This window comes from Lissotriton vulgaris, chromosome 2_1 (assembly GCF_964263255.1).
Source record: "Lissotriton vulgaris chromosome 2_1, aLisVul1.2, whole genome shotgun sequence".
Classification (NCBI taxonomy): domain Eukaryota; kingdom Metazoa; phylum Chordata; class Amphibia; order Caudata; family Salamandridae; genus Lissotriton; species Lissotriton vulgaris.
The window spans coordinates 187,143,174-187,165,589 of record NC_141687.1 but is presented as its reverse complement, the minus strand read 5'-3'; positions in this window follow the sequence as shown (position 1 = coordinate 187,165,589).

The window sequence follows — 22,416 nt, the reverse complement described above, 5'->3', positions numbered from 1 at the left end:
TATGCATGGAGGCGAAGATTATGACTGAAAATATTTACTTGAAAATTTAGCAGCAAATGAGGAAAACAGCAACGCAAGAATAACCAAAATGAACACTGAAGGTACCCCTATAAACCAGCAAACATGCACTGCATCCACTCCCTTTGCATTTTCTTGAGCCTGCATGACATCAGAGCCAATTCTATGAAAAAGCATAAACATGCACATATAGTAATACTTATTGATAAACGGGTAGAGACGATGAATCCTATACAACTCCGGCAGCGGAGAGATAATAGATCCCTTCCAGGAATTGTTATTGGAATAGCAGAGGCTTCTGTTAAGCTTCTTTAAAGCATATTCATGATGGTAAAGAAGGGTTAACCACCAGTTTTGTAGAAAGCCTCCAGAAAGTTGAAACTGGTGACAGATCAGCAGGTCCAAGAATGTCCTCAAGTCACGCACCAGCCCCAAAGGCTCTGGAGGCCACAGCTCCCACAGCTGACCATGGCCCAAAAGACTGAGCATCAAAAGCCATTAGGTATTCGACCCAGCAAGCCAGTAGAAGATACTGGCCCATACATCTTTTCGAAAATATCAGCAACTGAGCTGAGTACATTCTTAAAGCTAAGGTTATTGAGTCATATTCTTTAAGGAAGCACATACCAAAGGTTTAGATGATCAGGGAAATATGTGTTTTCAATAATGGATGAAGAATTCTTAAAAAACTCCCTCTGGGGAGTAAAGTTTGTCTGACTTTGGCCAGACTCTGTACATGCAAGACTCTTTAGAAGGATTTTAAACAAGAATTAATCTTTGACTACAAAGTTCTCAATATACAACAATATTTACCAAGCCACTCGTTGGACATTTGTAAGCACAAATTTACACCATACAGAGATGAGCAACCAGGTTGGAAGGATTACAATACCAAGTGCATTTTAGCAATCTACAGACTAAAGATTGTTCACCCATTGGCTTGTTCTCAACCCTCGAACAATGTGAAGAGATGGCTAATCAATACCATTTGCTAGTTTGAAATATTTTCCTCGGGAAGCCATTGAAGCTAGAGAATTAGGCACTGAAGTGGCATGTGTTGAAAAGAGGGTGTTGCCCCTTTCCAAGCACCAGCAATGTCAAGCTTCTAAAGCTGTCTTCTCTGGTTTGGTAGTTCAAGGGGCCCAGGAATTTTGGATTAGGCTAGAAGTTGAAACCAATAGATAGGCAGAGACCAATAAAGTCCCAAGGACTTTCCCTGGAGATTTCTGACCAAAAGAGAATGTGACTTTTGCTATGCAGACAGTGTGACAAAAGAGGATAGAGTGGGAGAAAAATGTTACTTCCTTGGATACTTGAAGAATTGCGATTCATCAAAATGTAGAAAATAAAATATCATGAGGCCAAAAAATCATGATAAAAATAGCATGTACAAGAATATTGTGAAGGTAAGTTGTTATGGGTAAACAAAGTTTTGCTATACTTAAATCTACATGTATGTACTTTGACAATATATATATCTTCAAGCTGTGAAGCTGTTGAGTTAAGAATAGTAAATCTATACTTACCATAGGTTACAATGTATTAGGGCCGCAAACAGCAAAGAATTGCTAAAGCTACCAAGAAGAATCAAATGGGGGCCGGTATCAACCACCACGTTCAATAATTGGACAAACACATGGGCAGGCTGGCCACCGAGCTTCCACAAGAAGGGTGCAATAGAAGTATGGGACAGAACCGCCGGGAGTTTAGCAGCGATACTTCGAGGGGACACAGCAAGTATAACTCGTTGGCACCCACCATCTACACTCGGATTTATCCCGGCATTTAAAGAAAGTGCCAAACATCTGAATGCAAAACGAAAAGCATTTCGGAAAAATGGCTCAGCATTGGATAAAAAACAACTACAAGAGGCTGAAAAAAGCCATTCAAAGAAAGTGTGGGCCGCGAAACGCGAACACTGCGAAGCGCAATGGCTGAAAATCTTCGATCTGCTGAGCCCTGGTAAATCGCAAGAGTTCTGGAGCTATTTAAACAATCTCGGACGAGGAACAAATCATAGAGAAAATTCCCTCGATGCCCCTACCGGGGTTGCCCACGTTAAAGCTCTATACAACGAAGACCACCCTGTCCCCCACTCAAAGAAAGAAGCCACAGTAAGGGAAGAGCCAGATTCCATCACTCAAAAGAAGGCCGCTCCTGGAAAATTGCTAGTATCCAAAATTCTAAAATAAATCAGGCAAAATGGCGCACCGGGTCCTAATGGCCTCCCAGGATCACTGTTCAAAGAGAACATAGAATTCTGGTCCGAAAATCTGAACCACTTATACGCCGAATGCTGGCTCCTGGGGGACGTGCCAGACTCCTGGAGAGGCTCGCTCTTACACCCAATACACAAGAAAGGGTCTAAATCAGATCCGTCCAACTACCGCATGATTGCCCGCCTGGATATCGATGGCAAAGCTTATGCTAGTACCATCTTGTCGGATCTCGCAGATTGGGCAAGTGAAGAAGGTGTTCTGCCGCTTTTCCAAACCGGATTTAGACCCGGGTCTTCAACTGTGGATAACATAACTGTACTTTCTTATCTAACCCACCAAGCACGGTCGCGTAAAAGCCTCCCTTATTCGCCTGCTTTATAGACTATTCTGCAGCGTTTGATGGGGTAGACCGCGCTATCCTATGGAGAAAGCTGGCACTATGGAATATCAACCCGACCCTGCTAAGAGAAATTCAGTCGCTGTACCAAAAAACGTGGGTCAGAATCAAACTTTCTAACAACTCTGCATCCGAGAAGATTGAAACCGACCGAGGTTTAAAACAAGGGTGCGTTTTAGCGCCACTGCTGTTCAACTTATACACAGCAGACATACAGCAAGCCCTGACCGGGGCAGCTTTAGCCACTCCAAGGATCGGGGGGACTAAAATCCAGTTCATGCAATACGCCGATGATCTGGTACTCCTGGATCACACCAAGACAGGCCTACAAAAGGCGCTGACGGCCCTGGCAATATATAATGACTGGTAGCTAACCCTTCCAAATCAAAAATAGTAATCTTTGGGCACTATCCCCCAAAACAATTAGCTAAATGGAGGCTTGGTCACTTGATTTTGGGATGTACGAAGCAATACAACTACTTGGGCATCTGGTACCACGAGTCGGGGCTACCTGGTGCTCACCTAAAGAAAATCCAATGCAAAGGGAAAACCATCACTTACGCCCTCTGCAAATTACAAGCCTCCTTACATAGCCCCACTACAACGGCCATTCAAAGAGTACTTAATTTAAAACTAATGCCAGCCCTTAATTATGCCCAACAAGCGTTCCCTGGCAAACTCCATAAGGAACTGGAAAAAATAAACTGCAGAGCATACAATAGACTATTCCATCTACCTAAGGGCATCAGAAACACTCTTGTCCGACTAGAATTTTCTCTCAACCAACAAAAATTGGAAGAGATGGCTGCCTTGAGCAAATACTACTATCTCACAATAGCGGCACAAGAGAAGACACTGAAGGCAGTTTTGAAAAATATTTTCATGGAACCTGGGAACCCTTGGTCAGCCACCCTTACAGCGGCAAAGTACCTCCTCAACTTAGCCACGGAGTTCTGGGACACTGAGCGAGTTAATTACCCTGCAATTAAAAATTCTATCAAAAAACAAGTTTGCATCCGCTCCCGGGCATTGGACTTGGAGTCACTGGCAAAAAGAGACTTCCACGAGTCCTTATTACTGCCGCACACAGCGCACAACCCCAAACTCCATCTTACGCAGGCCGTGGGCCACCCAGCCCTACACAAGATTTTAGCCTACAGACTACACCCCCTGCCCCTTAAAGAATTATATGCCCCCCGAATGGGCAGGATCGGCAACTCCAGAATGCAGGCTCTGTAACTACAAACGTGAGTATCTGGCCCACCTTTTATTCTGTTGCCCGGCCCTACGCACAGCACGCAGCCTTTATCTCAGGCCTATCATAAGACAACTGGGGACGCGTACCGCAAAGGAGGCGGTCTATCAATTATATACATTGACCTCAGTAAAACAGATGGCCTCATTTGGTAAATTCATTCAACAGACTCGGACCAAGCTGATGGCCATCTAGGGCCCAAATGACTAGTGACTTTGCTGATGCACGGTCGACATGGACACTATCCCTTTCAGTTTACCAGTATCCAGGCCATAATTATATAGACTTGCTTGCTGACTCATCTGCTCTTTTTTAACTTTTGTAATTTTGTACTTTGGTTTTAATGTAATGGTTTTGAGTAACCAAACAATAAATATTAATCAATCAATTATACTTACCTATTTGCACTTACCTTCTTGGCATTGTTATCTTCGATAATTTTGCCATTATATTTTGGCCATACACTATTTTTGTCCTCCATATTCTGTCAGACAGCCTTTAAAAACACTTAATTGACAACAATGTTGCTCCATACATGACAACAATATTGGCCATATAAATAGTGCACATGAGAAACAGGTATCTCTTGGTGCACTCGTACGAACATCAGGTCATGTGATGGGTAAACGTTCATATTTACAAATTATCAGTATTAACATATGCCAATCTAATGATGCAATCTCACAAAGTGAAACACAAGTCTTCAAGAATTCACCTATTTTCAATTTGATAAAATCTTCAATATCTTTTTACATGATGTTTGGTGTGCCATTTACCTGCTAAGAGTCAGCGCATCCTTTGCTCTTACAACTGAAAAGACAGACCCCCCTGCATGTGGTGGTGGGGAGTGGGCTGTGGCAGGGCCGCTTACTGCTGAGTGCTATTGCTGTTTAAACCTGTCTTGTGTATCGCCGTAGCTGTAATCACCGGCACAGTACTTTTAACTCATTTTTACTGGGGCACGAAGAGTGTTTTTAACGGTACTGAAACACAAGCACTTACTTGCTTGGAGGCCCGCAATAGTGGTACTTGGAAGCCTGGTCTCAATTCCCTCCTTCCTGCCCCGGTCGACGCGGTGAGAGCACCGTTGCGCGAAGGCCCTGGAAGGTGTAGAGACAGGCACTTCCGGTTGGGGGACGGTTAGCGCTCCAGTCGCCAGACCCTGAGCAGGCATAAGGGATATAAGGCGAATGCTCAAACGGACGCGTGCTGCGGGTGCGCCGATGATAAGCCAAAGGTAAACCCGTCTGCGCCCGTCCGCGGACGTTCGAGGGCCGGGGCCCCAACCCCTGGCCATTTTGATGCAAAAATTCATTATGGCAGTGAGGAATTGATAAATCTATGCCTGCGGTTGCACCCTGCTTGCAGGCACAGCATGTCAGCTATGCAAGTTAGCACGTGTCAACAATGCTCTTTTATTTGGAGCCTAGGGCACGCTCGGAAGGAGATAAGAGGGTCTCTCTCAGGTGGCCAGATCCCTGAGCAAACATAAAACTGAAATTTTGGAGCTACTCGCGGACGCGAATTTAGACCTTCTGTTCGGTACGGAAACATGACTGGGAGATGATTCTCATACGGACATCATAGAGGCACTCCCACCCGGATATTCCATGACTAGAATTGACAGAGCAGAAGGCAGAGGGGGTGGGATTGCGATTATCACCAGATCTCCCCTGGAGTGCATGATGGAGCCTATTTCTATGTGGGACATCGAGGCGGGACTTTTTACATTAAAGATTAATTCCAATCTCTCGGTTACTGGGATTTTGATATATAGGCCGCCAGGTTCCTCTACTCGTTCTAGGCCTAGTCTGCTTGAAAGTATTGCCCATCTAGTTATAAGACGTAGCAAACTCTTAGTTTTAGGGGACCTGAATCTACACTTGGAGAACCCTTTGCATAAGGAGGCAGCCGATCTGCACCAAGACTTACAGTTGTTACATCTGGACTTAAAATCCTGTTGTCCTACACATCATCAAGGACACCTACTCCACCGGGTGTTTGGCAGCTGGGAGGAAGTTGAGGTGATGACTCCTCTCCCTGTCCCCTGGTCTGACCACTTTTTGGTCCCGTTTATAATATTGCTGCCCAGGAGTGTTTGCCAGGAGGGGAATTCGAGCGGTAACCCATGTAGAAAGTGGAAAAGCTTTGCACAGGACAATTTTAACAGAGAACTGACTGGGGGTGGCCCACCGGGTGGTTCTGATATTAAGACTGCATGTGAGAATCTGGAGAGGCGCATCAATTTTGCCCTCAATAAGGTGGCACCGCTGCTCCCGAACAAAGTTAGTGACAGAGGGCGCAAAACCGCTTCCTGGTTTACTCCCGCCCTACAGGTGGCCAAAGCGGTATGTAAGCGGTATGCCTGGAGAGGCAGTGGAAGAAAGGTTTTAAGATCCAGGACAGACGGCTATATCGGCTGGAGCAGAGGAGCTATCAAAACATGCTTAGACGGGCTAAAGCCACTCATTACAAAGATAGAATTGGAGTTGCTGAGAATTCCACCAAAGAACTTTTTAAACTCTTTAAAGAAATATCTTCCTTGGCTACAGTGCCGAGCTGGGGGTCCGTTGGAGAGTGCAATTGAATAGCAGAGTACTTCTCGAAGAAGGTGGAAAAAATCTATTCATCCTTCTCAGGTAGCACAGTCAGTGGGGCTGATTTTGAAGAACAGATGCAGGACAGTAGTTCAGGGCTGAGACGGAGAAACCTAGTTGTTGCCCCCAACTGAGTCCTTAAAGAGCATCTGTTTGAGCGTAAAATCTGTCTCCCCAAGAGACCCTGCTCCACCCAAAGTGATGGGGGCTAGTTTGGACGCCCTTCAACCTCATATCAGGCACGTGCTAGAAATCTCGTTTACATAGCACATGTTGCCTGATAGTTGGAAACGAGCGATTGTCCTCCCAATCAGGAAAAAAACGAATGTAAGCTTGGACATATTAGAAAATCTGCGTCCTATTTCCCTCTTGCCTTATCTGGCTAAAGTGGCGGAGAAGGTGGTCAATCACCAACTTATGACCCATTTGGAAGCCGCCTGTCTCCTTCACCCTTCACAATCTGGTTTTCGGGTGGGCCATTCTACAGAAACTGCATTACTTCACACAACGGAAACCCTCAGACAAGGGGCAGATTCAGGACACACCATGGTACTGATTATGCTAGATCTCAGTGCCACGTTCAACACTGTGGCACACTACAACTTGCTACAGTGTCTGAACAAGGGTGGCGTCTCAGGTGCGGCCCTGAAATGGCTAAAATCTTTTTTAATTGGGCGCAGTTTCCAGGTCAGGTACACTACGAAGACACTAAATTGGAGCAGGGTGTTCCCCGGGGCTCTGCCCTTAGTCCCTCCCTGTTCAATTTATACATGTCTCCTTTGGCGGAGATTGTGCAGGGCTTCGGAGTAGATGTAGTCTCTTATGCTGATGACACCCGGCTACTGATCTCCCTATCCCAGGCGCCTAGGGTTGCGGCTTCCAATTTCAGAGCCTGTATGCAGTAGCTTGCTCCTGGATGGATAAGAACTGCCTGAAATTGAAAGGCAGCAAGACGGAGGTCCTGGTGGTGGGAGGCAACAACTCTAGCTGGACCTCGGAATGGTGGCCTCCGAGTCTGGGTCCTATCCTTACCCCTTGCACTGAGGCAAAAAATCTGGGGATTTAGGTTGATCCTACTCTCTCGTATGATGGTCACATTCGACGAGTTGTGGGGAAATGTTTTGCCATATTAACTAAACTACGGAAAACACTGGATATTCTCCCATTAGGGGCTAGGAAGACGTTGATACACGCACTAATTACGTCTCGCCTTGACTATGGGAACGTACTCTATCTGGGAGCCACTGCAAAGGGCCTTGGGAGATTACAGGTTCTACAGAATGCCGCCGCTCGGTTGGCTATTATGCAGCCCAGAAGAGCGGCTTCAAAAAAGGCACTTGACTCATTGCATTGGCTCCCAGTTAAGAAAAGAGTACTGTTCAAAATGTTTGTCATATTCCACCGTATTGTCCATGACGAGGGTCCGGGATACCTAAGAGACCTAGTTACCAAGTATGTTCCTAGTAGATCTCTTAGATCCAGCGGGATGGGGCAGCTGGTAACCCCCAAGATAAAGAAGGCCAAAATGCGTAGTCGTTCTTTCCGGTGTCTAGCTGCTCAGAACTGGAATAGACAGCCGATCCCCCTGAGGCTGGAATGCTCCGAAACTAAGTTCAAAAAGCTGTTGAAAACCCACCTGTTATCTGCTTAGCGCAAGGCAGTTCCTGCTGTCGCTTCTGTTTACTCCCTCTCACCTAGCGCGGGGACACACCGAGATGGCGTAACCATGCGCTTTATAAATGTTATTATTATTATTATTATTATGTATCTCCATATGATTTTGCTAGCCTTCCCATCCTTAGTCAAAATTGTGTGTTAGACCAATCTCTTAGGGTAGTTTTCCCCAAACCTTTTCGCTTTTGCCTCCTGTTTTGCTCATTCCTTTTGTTGGCCTTAGGACTCTGATCACTTTACCACTGCTAACCAGCGCTAAAGTGCATGTGCTTCTCCCCTAAACAAGGTGAAATTGGAGTATACCTGATTGGCCTATTTGATTTACTAGTAAGTCCCTTGTAAAGTGGTGTAACATATACCCAGGGCCTGTAAGTCAAATGCTACTCGTGGGCCTGCAGCACCGATTGTGCCCCACACATAAGTAGCCTTTCAAACCTGGATTAAACCCAGATCAGTTGACTGGGGGTGAGTGTTTGTATTGTCAACGCTCCGTCCATCACCACGTTTGGTTTTTCTTTGTTTGCCCTAAATTGGCAGGGTATGCTCAGACGTGAGTCCCTTGCTCACTTTGCCACTGGAGTCAAGCAGGCCCGGCTGAAGACGGCTGTAATGCCAGAAACCGGTCCTGGGAAGCTTGATTCCGGTCCAAGGAAGACATGGCTTGGCAGTTCGGGCTGGACTGTTCCCATGAGGCACAGGGTCAGACTGATTTGCATATGGCCATGTCTGAACTGGGGTGGCGGAGTGAGCTAAAGAACGGTGATGGATTAAACCCAGATCAGTTGACTGGGGGTGAGTGTTTGTATTGTCAACGCTCCGTCCATCACCACGTTTGGTTTTTCTTTGTTCGCCCTAACTTGGCAGGGTATGCTCAGACGTGAGTCCTTGCTCACTTTGCCACTGGAGTCAATCAAGCCTGGCTGAAGACGGCTGTAATGCCAGAAACCGGTCCTGGGAAGCTTGATTCCGGTCCAGGGAAGACATGGCTTGGCAGTTCGGGCTGGACTGTTCCCATGAGGCACAGGGCCAGACTGATTTGCATATGGCCATGTCTGAACTGGGGTGGCGGAGTGAGCTAAAGAACGGTGATGGATTAAACCCAGATCAGTTGACTGGGGGTGAGTGTTTGTATTATCAACGCTCCGTCCATCACCACGTTTGTATTTTCTTTGTTCGCCCTAAATTGGCAGGGTATGCTCAGACGTGAGTCCCATGCTCACTTTGCCACTGGAGTCAAGCAAGCCCGGCTGAAGACGGCTGTAATGCCAGAAACCGGTCCTGGGAAGCTTGATTCCGGTCCAGGGAAGACATGGCTTGGCAGTTCGGGCTGGACAGTTCCCATGAGGCACAGGGTCAAACTGATTTGCATATGGCCATGTCTGAACTGGGGTGGCGGAGTGAGCTAAAGAACAGTGATGGATTAAACCCAGATCAGTTGACTGGGGGTGAGTGTTTCTATTGTCAACGCTCCGTCCATCACCACGTTTGGTTTTTCTTTGTTCGCCCTAAGTTGGCAGGGTATGCTCAGACGTGAGTCCCTTGCTCACTTTGCCACTGGAGTCAAGCAAGCCCGGCTGAAGACGGCTGTAATGCCTGAAACCGGTCCTGGGAAGCTTGATTCCGGTCCAGGGAAGACATGGCATGGCAGTTCGGGCTGGACTGTTCCCATGAGGCACAGGGTCAGACTGATTTGCATATGGCCATGTCTGAACTGGAGTGGCGGAGTGAGCTAAAGAACGGTGATGGATGAAACCCAGATCAGTTGACTGGGGGTGAGTGTTTGTATTGTCAACGCTCCGTCCATCACCACGTTTGGTTTTTCTTTCTAACCTGTCTCAGGCTTGCCATTGCAGTGCCTGTGTGTGGAGTTTACTGCCTCTGTGACTTAGCATTTGAAACTACTCGCCAAGCTTCAACCTTCCCTTTTATTACATATATGTCACCCCAAAGGTAGGCCCTAAGCAACCCTAAGAGCAGGTTGCCATGTGGGTAAAAGTAGGACATGTGTGTTTAATCTTTACGTGTCCTGGTAGTGACAAACACCCAAATTCATTTTCACTACTTTGAGGCCTACTCCTCTCATAGGCTAGCATTGGGAATTCCTTAATACACTTTTTAAGCTGTAGTACCTGATCAGATAGGAGGTGTTTTTTTATTTTTCATATGTTTGGAATGGTAATCATAGATCCTCCTTATTGGTAAAGTTGGATTTAACATTACTGTTTTAAAAATGCCACTTTTAGAAAGTGGACATCTCTCTGCACTTACTGCTCTGTGAATCTGACAGCATGTCTCCACTACATGTTTGGGGTGGTTGACAGCTGCACTTTGTGCATTCCCTCTAGAAAGCCACAACACAGGAAGGAGAGGCATGTCCGAGTACCCATCTACATATATCTGCATTCTGATGGCCTTGCCTGAGCGGGATTGAAGGAAGGGCTAACTCTTCACTTGACTAGAAAGTGTCTTGTTCTCACACAAAGTGTTGATTACCCCCACAGATAGCCTGGCAGATAGAAGTGGGTGGAAAGGGATACTTGTGCACTTCAGAGAGCTGCTTTGAAATCACCCCCACATCAAAGGCAATTTTATGTATAAGTACTGTGTCTCTGACCCCCTGAAATCAGACACTACTTGACTTGTAGCTAAACTCTGCCAGAAGAACTGCTGTGCTGCTTAAAGGATTCAACTGGATTGCTGATCTGAAAGTCTTGAATTTCTGCTTATTACCCTGCTGCCTGCTGCTCTCTGACTCTGCTTAAGGAGAGCTGGACTCTGCCTTCACTCCAAGTGATCTCCAAGGGCTTGTTGGGTTGCTTTCTGTCGCTTGAGACTCAGGGATATAAAAGTCTCTATCCCTGCTTCTGTGCCTGGCTCACTGGAAGTGGCACAGATACTTGCAACATGGATTTAGGCACGTCTCCTGTCTGGGTGTACTAGAACCGGCCCATCAATCCAGTGCTTTGCCTCCAGAGATTGATGCATCAGACATTGTAAATGTAATGTAAATGTATAGGCATTTATATAGTGCACTACTTACCCGGAGGGTCCCAAGGCGCTTCGACCGCTACGAAACCCTTCCTGGCTTCCCTGAGAGATGGTCCCTTAATGGGTATCTCCAGGGTGAGACCAGGCATCCCCGGCGGTCTGGTGGGGCCGTTAGTGAGGATGAGGCAAGCTAATGCCCAGAGTTGCCGAGTGTGATCGCTGATCAGAGTGGGCACCGAGGCAAGAGAATTATCGAGTCCGCTGACCCTGGTCCAGAAACCTGCCGCGCCGGGAATCGAACCCTGGTCCCGGGCCGTCCTCTGCTCTCGGGTCTGCCGCCTCTAACCAGTGAGCCACACTGCTGGTGCAGCTGCGTGAGATTGACGCATCCCCTCAGCATCAGCGTCAGAATCCAGCGCATCTCTTGATGGCTCTCGACTCCAGCACCTGTCTTTGGAACTGACGCATAACCTTCACTGTTTGAAGAAGATCGATGCATCCTGCTCGTGCAGGCCTTGACACCAACGCATCTCACTGTTTGTGACCAGGAAAGGTACTTTGTTCACAGGAGCTTCTGTGGTTCCTGTAGCCAGCCGGCACTCCATCGCAGTTGGCCTTAACTTTGACTTTGAACTCTTTTTAGTGTTACTGGCTTCTAAGTACTTTACTGAATTTATTCATTTAAAATGTAATAGCTCAAATTCTATACAATGGATTTTTGTCATTTTTGGACTTATTTTGTTCGTAATACAATAAACATTTTTAAACCGGTGTGGAGTCTTTTTGTGGAATATTCGTTGTGTTACTGTGGTTCTGTTGCACAAATACTTTACACACTGCCTCTTTAGATAAGCTGCACTGATCTGTGCCAAGCTGCCAGAGGGTGAGCACAGGTTATCTGTAACTACCTAACCCTGACTATCTTGGTGGTTCCTGCCTGTCCTGGGTGTGTACCTCGGCCAACCAGAAATTCAATTTTTTACACTGTGGTAATAAACATTGGGATGTATGGCGTTACAACGCATACTTTTACCACGCATACCTTTACAACGCGGTTTTTACCACGCATACCTTTACAACGGATAGCGCTTTGGGGTGCTGGATAGTAAATACTTTAATTTACTATTCCAACTCCAGTCCCCGTGGACACTAGGGAAGGTGTTGGATAGTAAATTAAACTTATTCCCTATCCTAGAGCGCCCCCCAGTGCAATGCGTTGTAATGGTATGCGTTGTAATGACCGCGTTGTAATGGTAGTGCGTGGTAAAAGATTTGTTGTAAAGGTTGTATACCAAACATTGCATCCCTGCAATGTAGAAAAAAACAGCCTCACTAATACAAATAACTTTTCCCAACATTCCCTTCCACAAGCCACCCTGAAATTCCCAAATCTCTGCCCGGACAAAATACATCACAACATAAACTTCTTTAAGACTTTGAAACATCATCACATCTTCTCATCCCCAATTTCTCCTAAGCACTCTCTCAACACATTTGACTCTGACTAACTTCCCTTCCTAATCCTGACGCATATAGAGAACCCCCCTTCCTATGATAGACTAGGGCACTCAATAATGATTCCACTCTCCCATCAGCACCAGCATATGTTCTCCTCAAGCAGTAGGTTATCCTGGATGTATGACGTTACAACGCAGGCTATTACAACGCCTGCCTTTACAACGCGGTTTTTACATCGCATACCTTTACAACGCATAGCGCTTAGAGGTGCTGGATAGTGAAAAGTTTAATTTTCTATTCCAACACCAGTCCCCGTGGACACTAGGGAAGGTGTTGGATAGAAAATTAAACGTATTCCCTATCCTAGAGCGCCCCCCAGCGCAATGCGTTGTAATGGTTTGCATTGTAATGACCGCGTTGTAATGGTAGTGCGTTGTAAAAGCTTCGCTGTAAAGGCTGTTTACCGGTTATCCTATAGTGGCACCTAACCTAAACTTGCCATCCTGCCCCACCAGAACTGGCCCCAAACTTATTAACAAATATCTTTATAAACAAAACCAAATACCAAACAATCTATCAGTTTATTTCACATAGCCCACACACTATAAAGGGAAGGTGGGAGGGAAAATGTGCCTTCTCTAATTTGCCACGCCTGTACCAAAAAAAGCTAAAGAAGGAAAATGTCCTCAACTTTCACTTTAACACGTATTTAAGCTCGAACCCAGACCCCAAACTGACCTACTAAGCTCTGGGTCACTGTTGATCACATCAGCAGCCCGAAAAACTTGGGAGGAGACCAGGCAAGCCTCTCCTCTTCCTTACAATCCTACACCTAAAAGCATCCACCGCCTCTCAGCTGGGATTATACCAAACGTTACATAGCTGGCAAGTTTTTAGAGTGCTAATGTGTGACATTTTCATCTTTTTATATTTCGCTTGTATGACATTTCAATAGCATACGTTTGATGTTTTAAGTGCTACCTAACCCCTTCGATGCTGATGACGGCCCCCAGCCATCATGCACTACGGTGGGCGTGTGCTGATGATGGCTGGGGGCCGTCATAAACCCGCCCACTCGCGATTCTGCCACACAGGCGCAGAATCGCGGCCGCGCCCAAGGGGTTAAAAATCGAGCAAAACAAAGCAGTTATTTCAATTTTTATGAGATTAATTTGAGAACGACGATGATAATAACGAGGTGCATTATTTATCTAGGGCACAGCATGCAAGCTCGTCTTTTGCTTAGGACCAGAGTCCTGATGTACAAAAGCATTGAGACTCTGTAATTGGGTTCAAATGGATTTGCAACCTCTAGCAATGCCATTTAAATGTATAGTACAGAAGTGGTTTAAGGATTGATTTCTTAACCCGTTCGGTGCTGCGGACGGCCCCCAGCCAGTGTGCTTTTGCATGTGCAAAATACCATTGATTGGGAGCAGGTGGTAACTAGGTGCAATATATAACAAGCATTAGAAATGCAATCGGGCTCGGATTTATTTGAGTTTGAGCTAATGGCATTGTAAATGCCAATGTATTGTTGCTATGTGTTATGGAGTGTGTTCATGTGATGTGTACTGTCAGTGATCTCCTTGTGAGTGTGAGAATATTGCACCGTTACTGCCTGTGATGTCCTTCTTGTGAGTGTCAGAAGCTTGCACCTCTGCTGCCTGTGGTCTCCTTGTGAGTGTAAGAAGCTTGCACTGCTGCTGCCTGTGATGTCGTTCTTGTGAGTGGGAGAAGATTGCACCTCAGCTGCCTGTGGTCTCCTTGTGAGTGTAAGAAGCTTGCACAGCTGCTGCCTGTGATGTCCTACTCAGTACTCTACTCAGTACTCTACTCACTACTCTACTCACTACTCTACTCACTACTCTACTCACTACTCTACTCACTACTCTGCACTCACTACTCTACTCACTACTCTACTCACTACTTTGCACTCACTACTCTACTCACTACTCTACTCACTACTCTACTCACTACTCTGCACTCACTACTCTACTCACTACTCTACTCACTACTCTACTCACTACTCTGCACTACTCTACTCACTACTCTGCACTACTCACTACTCTACTCACTACTCACTACTCACTACTCTGCACTCACTACTCTACTCACTACTCACTACTCTGCACTCACTACTCTACTCACTACTCACTACTCTGCACTCACTACTCTACTCACTACTCTACTCACTACTCACTACTCTACTCACTACTCTACTCGCTACTCTACTCACTACTCTACTCACTACTCTACTCACTACTCACTACTCTACTCACTACTCACTACTCTACTCACTACTCACTACTCACTACTCTACTCACTACTCTACTCGCTACTCTACTCGCTACTCACTACTCTACTCACTACTCTACTCACTACTCTACTCACTACTCTACTCACTACTCTACTCACTACTCGCTACTCACTACTCTACTCACTACTCTACTCACTACTCTGCACTCACTACTCTGCACTCACTACTCTGCACTCACTACTCACTACTCTACTCACTACTCTACTCACTACTCTACTCACTACTCTGCACTCACTACTCACTACTCTGCACTCACTACTCTACTCACTACTCTACTCACTACTCACTACTCTGCACTCACTACTCTACTCACTACTCTACTCTCTACTCACTACTCTACTCACTACTCTACTCACTACTCACTACTCTACTCACTACTCTACTCTCTACTCTACTCTCTACTCACTACTCTACTCACTATGCTACTCACTACTCTACTCGCTACTCACTACTCTACTCACTACGCTACTCACTACTCTACTCTCTACTCACTACTCTACTCACTACTCTACTCACTACTCTACTCACTACTCTGCACTCACTACTCACTACTCTACTCACTACTCTGCACTCACTACTCTACTCACTACTCTACTCACTACTCTACACTCACTACTCTGCACTCACTACTCTGCACTCACTACTCTGCACTCACTACTCTGCACTCACTACTCACTACTCTGCACTCACTACTCTGCACTCACTACTCACTACTCTACTCACTACTCTACTCACTACTCTACACTCACTACTCTGCACTCACTACTCTGCACTCACTACTCTGCACTCACTACTCACTACTCTGCACTCACTACTCTACTCACTACTCTACTATCTACTCACTCTCTACTCACTACTCTACTCACTACTCTACTCACTACTCTACTCACTACTCTACTGACTACTCTACTCACTACTCTGCACTCACTACTCTGCACTCACTACTCTACTCACTACTCTACTCACTACTCACTACTCTACTCACTACTCACTACTCTACTCACTACTCTACTCACTACTCTACTCACTACTCTACTCACTACTCACTACTCACTACTCTACTCACTACTCTACTCACTACTCTACTCACTACTCACTACTCTACTCACTACTCTACTCACTACTCACTACTCTACTTACTACTCTACTCACTACTCTACTCACTACTCTACTCACTACTCTGCACGCACTACTCTGCACTCACTACTCTGCACTCACTACTCTGCACTCACTACTCTACTCACTACTCTACTCACTACTCTACTCACTAATCACTACTCTACTCACTACTCTACTCACTACTCTACTCACTACTCTACTCAATACTCTGCACTCACTACTCTGCACTCACTACTCTACTCACTACTCACTACTCTACTCACTACTCACTACCCACTACTCTACTCACTACTCACTACTCTACTCACTACTCACTACTCTACTCACTACTCTGCACTCACTACTCACTACTCTACTCACTACTCTACTCACTACTCTGCACTCACTACTCTACTCACTACTCTACTCACTACTCTACTCACTACTCTGCACTCACTACTCACTACTCTACTCACTACTCTGCACTCACTACTCTCACTACTCACTACTCACTACTCTACTCACTACTCTACTCACTACTCTACTCACTACTCTACTCACTACTGACTACTTACTACTCACTACTCTGCAATCACTACTCACTAATCTGCACTCACTACTCTACTCACTACTCTACTCACTACTCTACTCACTACTCTACTCACTACTCACTACTCACTACTCTACTCACTACTCTACTCACTACTCTACTCACTACTCACTACTCTACTCACTACTCTACTCACTACTCACTACTCTACTTACTACTCTACTCACTACTCTACTCACTACTCTACTCACTACTCTACTCACTACTCTACTCACTACTCTGCACGCACTACTCTGCACTCACTACTCTGCACTCACTACTCTACTCACTACTCTACTCACTACTCTACTCACTACTCACTACTCTACTCACTACTCTACTCACTACTCTACTCACTACTCTGCACTCACTACTCTGCACTCACTACTCTACTCACTACTCACTACTCTACTCACTACTCACTACTCACTACTCTACTCACTACTCACTACTCTACTCACTACTCACTACTCTACTCACTACTCTGCACTCACTACTCACTACTCTACTCACTACTCTGCTCACTACTCTGCACTCACTACTCTCACTACTCACTACTCTACTCACTACTCTACTCACTACTCTACTCACTACTCTACTCACTACTCTGCACTCACTACTCACTACTCTACTCACTACTCTGCACTCACTACTCTCACTACTCACTACTCACTACTCTACTCACTACTCTACTCACTACTCTACTCACTACTCTACTCACTACTGACTACTTACTACTCACTACTCTGCAATCACTACTCACTAATCTGCACTCACTACTCTACTCACTACTCAACTCACTACTCTGCACTCACTACTCTGCACTCACTACTCTGCACTCACTACTCTGCACTCACTACTCTACTCACTACTCTACTCACTACTCACTACTCTACTCACTACTCACTCACTACTCACTCACTACTCACTACTCTACTCACTACTCTACTCACTACTCTGCACTCACTACTCTGCACTCACTACTCTGCACTCACCACTCTACTCACTACTCTACTCACTACTCACTACTCTACTCACTACTCACTACTCTACTCACTACTCACTACTCACTACTCTACTCACTACTCTGCACTCACTACTCACTACTCTACTCACTACTCACTACTCTGCACTCACTACTCTACTCACTACTCACTACTCTGCACTCACTACTCACTACTCTACTCACTACTCACTACTCACTACTCACTACTCTGCACTCACTACTCTGCACTCACTACTCTGCACTCACTACTCTGCACTCATTACTCTACTCACTACTCTACTCACTAATCTGGTGGTGTTAGTGCTGGTAGTACTGAGGTGGTAGTTCTGGTAGTAGTGGTAGTGGTTGTGGTACTGCTAGTACTGGTAATGGTAGTACTGGTAGTGGTAGTACTGGTAGTGGTGGTACTGGTAGTACTGGTGGTGGTGGTAGTACTGGTGGCTGTAGTAGTGGTAGTACTGGTGGCTGTAGTAGTGGTAGTACTGGTGGTGGTAGTACTGGTAGTATTGTCACTACTCTACTCACTACTCTACTCACTAATCTGGTGGTGTTAGTGCTGGTAGTACTGAGGTGGTAGTACTGGTAGTAGTGGTGGTGGTTGTGGTACTGCTAGTACTGGTAATGGTAGTACTGGTAGTGGTAGTACTGGTAGTGGTGGTACTGGTAGTACTGGTGGTGGTGGTAGTACTGGTGGCTGTAGTAGTGGTAGTACTGGTGGCTGTAGTAGTGGTAGTACTGGTGGTGGTAGTACTGGTAGTATTGATGGTGGTAGTACTGGTATTACTGGTGGTAGTGGTAGTACTGGTGGTGGTGGTAGTGGTAGTACTGGTGGCGGTGGTAGTTGTAGTACTGGTGGTGGTGGAAATGGTAGTACTGGAAGTACTGGTGGTGGTGGTGGTACTGGTAGTGGTAGTACTGGTGGTGGAGTTACTGGTAGTGCTGGTGGTGGTGGTGGTACTGGTAGTAGTGGTAGTACTGGAGGTGGTAGTACTGGTAGTGGTAATACTGTTGGTGGTAGTACTGGTAGTGGTGGTACTGGTGGTACTGGTACTGGTGGTACTGGTGGTGGTACTGGTAGTGGTAGTGCTAGTGGTGGTGGCACTGCTGCCCGTAGTACTGGTAGTGGTAGTACTGGTGGTGGTGATACTGGTGGTGGTAGTACTGGTGGTGGTAGTGGTACTGGTATTGGTAGTACTGGTAGTGGTAGTACTGGTGGTCGTGGTACTGTTAGTACTGGTGGTGGTGGTAGTTGTAGTAGTGGTGGCTGTAGTACTGGTAGTACTGGGGGTGTTGGTGGTACTGGTAGTGGTAGTACTGGTGGTGGTACCGGTAGTGGTAGTGCTAGTGGTGGTGGTGGTACTGCTGCCCGTAGTACTGGTAGTGGTAGTACTGGTGCTGGTGGTGGTACTGGTAGTGGTAGTACTGGTGGTGGTACCGGTAGTGGTAGTGCTAGTGGTGGTGGTGGTACTGCTGCCCGTAGTACTGGTAGTGGTAATACTGGTGGTGGTGGTACTGGTGATGGTGGTACTGGTGGTGGTAGTGGTACTGGTATTGGTAGTACTGGTAGTGGTAGTACTGGTGGTCGTGGTACTGTTAGTACTGGTGGTGGTGGTAGTTGTAGTACTGGTGGCTGTAGTACTGGTAGTACTGGGGGTGGTGGTAGTACTGGTGGTGGTGGTACTGGTGGTGGTGGTAGTGGTAATGGTAATGGTAGTACTGGTAGTGGTAGTACTGGTGGTGGTAGTATTGATGGTGGTAGTACTGGTATTACTGGTGGTAGTGGTAGTACTGGTGGTGGTGGTAGTGGTAGTACTGATGGTGGTGGAAATGGCAGTACTGATGGTGGTAGTACTGGAAGTACTGGTGGTGGTGGTGCTACTGGTAGTGGTAGTACTGGTGGTGGTGTTACTGGTAGTACTGGTGGTGGTGGTGGTACTGGTAGTAGTGGTAGTACTTGAGGTGGTGTTACTGGTAGTGGTAGTACTGTTGGTGGTAGTACTGGTAGTGGTGGTACTGGTGGTGGTGGTACTGGTGGTGGTGGTACTGGTAGTGGTAGTACTGGTGGTGGTACCGGTAGTGGTAGTGCTAGTGGTGGTGGTACTGCTGCCCGTAGTACTGGTAGTGGTAGTACTGGTGGTGGTGATACTGGTGGTGGTAGTACTGGTGGTGGTAGTGGTACTGGTATTGGTAGTACTGGTAGTGGTAGTACTGGTGGTCGTGGTACTGTTAGTACTGGTGGTGGTGGTAGTTGTAGTACTGGTGGCTGTAGTACTGGTAGTACTGGGGGTGTTGGTGGTACTGGTAGTGGTAGTACTGGTGGTGGTGGTACTGGTGCTGGTGGTGGTACTGGTAGTGGTAGTACTGGTGGTGGTACCGGTAGTGGTAGTGCTAGTGGTGGTGGTGGTACTGTTGCCCGTAGTACTGGTAGTGGTAGTACTGGTGGTGGTGGTACTGGTGATGGTGGTACTGGTGGTGGTAGTACTGGTGGTGGTAGTGGTACTGGTATTGGTAGTACTGGTAGTGGTAGTACTGGTGGTCGTGGTACTGTTAGTACTGGTGGTGGTGGTAGTTGTAGTACTGGTGGCTGTAGTACTGGTAGTACTGGGGGTGGTGGTAGTACTGGTGGTGGTGGTACTGGTGGTGGTGGTAGTGGTAATGGTAGTGGTAGTACTGGTGGTGGTGGTACTGGCAGTACTGGTGGTGGTGTTAGTGGTAGTACTGGTGGTGGTGGTGTTAGTGGTAGTACTGGTGGTCGTGGTACTGTTACTACTGGTGGTGGTGGTAGTGGTAGTACTGGTGGCTGTAGTACTGGTAGTACTGCTGGTGGTGGTGCATGTATCAATGAGTCTAATTTTTCCTAATGAAATAGCCATTGGCATTACGTGAGACACACAAGACATTTGTGAATTCCCATTGTAACAGCGGGAAGGCTCTGTTTTCCATGATTATTGCGTATTCGCGTTTTTTCCACAAACTTTAAAATAATGATGACTGCATGTTAAGTCTGGGAGTCAGGCTCAACAGCACGTGTCACGAAGGTCACTTTTAACCTTCATCATTTATTCAACCAGTAGTCTGCATGTCAGCACTTATTAAAATTCGGAAACAAAGCTTACAGAACCAGAATCCAAATGTTTTAAAATAAAACGCCTTTAAACCCCGTTTTTTAAACCACAGACAAAAATAGTGCAGCGCAGCGTGCGAGGAAAAGAAGGAAATGACCTTTGGAAATGAGAGTATTCAGGAAACACAAGAACTACAGTGTGGACGAGCATGTATGAGTCATCTTCTGTGAGCCTCGCCTGCTGCCTCATCATTTTACATTGAACGCGCTCACCGCTGTGAAAGTGCACGCATCATCTGGATTGCATTACACGGGCACTCTGACAGCTCCTAATTAAGATTAATCCCTCTGCTGTGCTAGTTCACGTACAGAATATGCCATGAAACTAACATCAATGACGGACGAAAAGTCAATATAGCCTATCACGTCAAGGCTACTAAATAGACAGCACAGCGAAGACGAATCACTAGGCACATGCCATAAAACACTATGGAATTTAAGGAATGTGCCTGGCCATAGCCCTACATATCCTTTTTTTTTCTTTAACATTAGGATCTCGAAGCTCCGCCCCTTCGGGGGCGTAGTCCGAGCCCTAAAAAGGGGAGGAACCACATATCAAATCTTTCAAAACGGCGAACTCTCTTCTGTGGTGAGACGAATGTGCATCCTAACTGCACAACGGGGCGAAGGGGGAGAAAGGAAAAAGTTTTTGGAATGCGTGTCAGTTTGTTTGAGCAGACAGAGGAAGAGATGTACACTAAATACAGGTTGAGCACGCAGATCATTATGGATATGATAGAAAAAATTTAACCAATTATCGGGCGTACAACACACTAGCTACTCCATATACCCACACACACACACATGTACTTAGTTGCTTTCACCTTCTAGCCTCATGTAGCTACCAATGGATAGTAGCAGTTGCTGGGGGGATAACTCAAAGTGCACTTTCTCGTATATTTAATAATTTCTTAGAGGCCATTTTATCAAAAATATATTTACATATTTATTTTCCGAGCACCTCACCAGAACTTAATGCAACAAAGGTTGTTTTTATGCCATAGTTCAGTTCCCACATGTGATAGGATGTGTTGATGGTACTCACATCCAAATATGCCCACTGGCAGCATCAGGGTATTCATATCGGAATAGAAAATATCACAATTCTCTAAACATTCGAGTAGTTTGCAATTCTGCATCTATAATACCCAACTTATTGGTCAAAAACCCAGAGAGTTCACATGACTCCTTCATCTTTCCTCATTCATTCATAACCGGGTGGCAAGGGGAGATTTTGGAGATCGATATGTTCTTGGTAAGTATTGTTATACTTAACTGGTTATTATGAGTTTGCATACCTACATTTTATGTTTTTCTAAACGTAGGCAAAAGTGATTATTCAATTCGGCCCTGGATTTTGATCCATTACCTACATGTCTGAACTTCAAGGGAGAGCAGATACAACAGTGCACACAAGGGGGCAAGATCCGTGGTAGAGCGCACGTTCGGGATTCTGAAGTGAAGCCTTGCAGTCCACGCCTGAAAAAACATGTAAAATCACAACTACATGTGCTATTCCTCACAACAAAGAAAAGAGAACGGGACTACCAGTTGAACCTGACTAAATAATTATATCTCCAAATATATGAAAGCTCATAATAGTACTTTATTGAACTTATATTTTTATTTTTTATTTTGCAAATAACCAACATAAGAAATTATCTTTTCGAAGT